At 33.7% G+C, this 2,935-nt stretch overlaps 1 non-coding gene across 1 annotated transcript; it reads left to right on the top strand.

The window, feature by feature from the left end:
• The first annotated feature begins 553 nt into the window (after positions 1-553).
• Positions 554-659, top strand: LOC121216386 (small nucleolar RNA R71). The gene has a single exon (XR_005912574.1). It is a non-coding gene; the product is annotated as a small nucleolar RNA R71 (small nucleolar RNA).
• Positions 660-2,935: the final 2,276 nt, after the last annotated feature.

Consider the following 2,935-nt stretch of genomic DNA (forward strand, 5'->3'; position numbering starts at 1 on the left):
CAAACATCTCTTCAAGGTTCGGTTTCTTTTCTTGCCGATAAGGTTGCTGCTGAAAGCCCGGAGGGGGTGCTGTTCCTTGATTTCCTTAACCTCCCCATGAGAAATTTGGGTGGTTCCTCCAACCTGCATTGTAGGTATTACTGTAAGGATTGTTTTGAGGTCTAGGATTATTACCCATATAATTCATTTTCTCATTTTCCATGGTAGGACCGTAGGGTAAATTTTCTGAATTGCTCATTCCACCTCCACTCGTGTCATACTGCATCACCGGATGTACCTGTGTAGAACCACATAAACTATCAATCTTTCTATTTAAAATTTTTACCTGATTTGACAAATGGTAACCACATCAACATTAAAAACACCGGCTGCTTTTGTCGGCTTTATCCTCATAACTTGCCACTGATAATTATTTAGTGACATCTCCTCTATGAACTCATAAGCCTCCTCAGGTGTTTTATTATTTATAGTACCACCAGTAGCTGCATCGATCATTTGCCTAGTTAAAGGGTTCAAATCATTATGGAAAGTCTAAACCTATAGCCATAAAGGTAACCCATGGTGAGGACACCTTCTCAATAGATCCTTATACCTCTCCTATGCATCATATAAAGTTTCTAAATCCATTTGCATGAAGGACGAGATATGTTCCTCAACATAGCTATCTTAGCCGGTGGAAAATGTTTTAATAAAAACTTCCCAGTCATTTGATCCCAAGTAGTGATGGACCCTTGTGGTAAGGAGTTCAACACCTGTTTAGTCTTATTTCTCAACAAGAAGGGGAATAGTCGTTGGTGAATGGCGTCGTCAGAAACGCCATTTACCTTGAAAGTATTACAGAACTCTAAAAAATTGGCCAAATGAGTATTTGAGTCTTCATCCTGCAAACCATCAAACTGAACAAATTGTTGAATCATTTGTATAGTGTTAGGTTTCAGTTCAAAATTATTTGCAGCAATGGCAGGTCTAACAATACTCGATTCAGCCCCAGTAATGTGGGATTAGCATAATCGTAAATAGTAAGAGGAGCAGGATTTTGATTTACAGAGTTCGAGGCAACCAAAGGAGGTAGCGGATTATTCTAATTTTCCGCCATCTCCTCGGTAATATTGGTATCATCTTCGTGCTCTTCCTCTATATACTGTAAACTCTGCCTTATTTCTCTACAATTTCTACGAGCTGCGCTTTCAATTTCACTGTAAAAAAGTAGAGGTCCTGACGGGTTTTTTCTAGTCATAAACTAAAGGAACCTGCTAGGAGCAAACAAAAGAAAAGATAGTAAACAAAAATTAAAATTAAAATAAAATGCAATAAAAATAAAAATGGCTAAATTAATAAAAATCAAGCATTCCTAATATCTCAGTCCCCGCAACGGTTCCAAAAACTTGATGATCGTTTTATGAATCACTAAACTAGACTATGATCATGACTAAGGAAAGCGCACCTATCGAATGGTAGTATAGCTATGATGAGTCTAGAATATCGTATCCATAAGGACTAAAAGTATTAGTATTAACTATCTTTCTATTATTTAGCCTAAAATAAAAGAGATTCATTTTAATCTAAAATTAACTAAACTAATTAACTAATGAACGTGACAGAGAGTGAAGGAAATAATCGAATAAACCAATTATAAAGACAATACCCAATAAAGAATCCACCTAGACTTCACTTATTATTTTGACTCTGAATTAAATGATTTATTCACTTGTCTTGATCAGTAGAAATCCCTAAATTATGTTAATATCTCTTTTGAGACTAAGAACAACTGACTCTATGTTGATTAATTGAAATCTGTTTCTAATTAAAACCCCTATTGTCGCATTAACTCGATCTATGGATTCCCTTATTAGATTTGACTCTAATCCAGCAGATTTATGTCGTCCTATTTCTAGGATTGCAATCAACTCCGCTTAATTATGCTAGATCTACTCTTAAACAGGGACTGTTGCTCCACTGAATAAGCACATCAAACTTGGATTCATATCTTAAAAATATTAAGGCAAGGATTAAGAACACATAATTAAGAATAAGAACAAGTATTTATCATGTAATTCAGATATTTAAATAATAATATCCATCGAAGGTTTCATCCTCCCTAGGTATTTAAGGAGTTTAATTCATAATGTAATATGAAAACATCTCAAAAATAGGAAAACAACAAAACATAAGAAATCCAAAAACTTCGAGAGAAATTGGAGGGAGATCTTCAGTCTTGAAGGAGGTCTGCTTTAGAGATGATTCCAATGGCTTCCTTCGAGTAATTTCTGCTTTCTACTCTGTGTAGCCCCCTTAGGTCCTCTTCTAGTATGTATTTATAGACTTTAGAATGCTCAGAAACCCTAAAAATTGGCTTTTTCTGCGTGTTTGGGAAATAGGGAGCGATATCGACACGGGCTGCCATATGGGCATGTGGGCAACCCGTATGGCTCACATGGGCGTGTGCTCAACCCGTTTGGAAATAGTCTTAAATCAGCTGATTTCTTCCGTTTTTGACTCGTTTTCTACTCCTTTTGTTCCCCTATGCTCTCCTAAGTATAAAACATGAAATTAAAGGATTAAGAGCATCTAATTCACCAAATTAATTAATAAATAATCGTAAAATACACTAAGCATGGGATTAAAACATGTTATATTTATGGTTTATCACTGTTTCATATAATCAAGCCTATTAATTATCATTTATTAAATGAAAATTATCTTAATTAAAATATTACTTCAATAAAGTGATTAAATTTCATATAATCTTCAATGAGTGGAATTAAAAATATTAATTTAATAAACTATTAAATTTCTTAATTAAATATTCTACTATTAATTTGGAGCATCATAAACTTATAAATTAATTACTTGAATTAATTAATTTAATTGAATAACTCATATTGATTCATTGAAGTTGTTAGATTTATGAATTTTATAATTAATCATATGAAAG

This window comes from Gossypium hirsutum, chromosome A02 (genome assembly GCF_007990345.1).
Source record: "Gossypium hirsutum isolate 1008001.06 chromosome A02, Gossypium_hirsutum_v2.1, whole genome shotgun sequence".
Taxonomy (NCBI): Eukaryota; Viridiplantae; Streptophyta; class Magnoliopsida; order Malvales; family Malvaceae; genus Gossypium; species Gossypium hirsutum.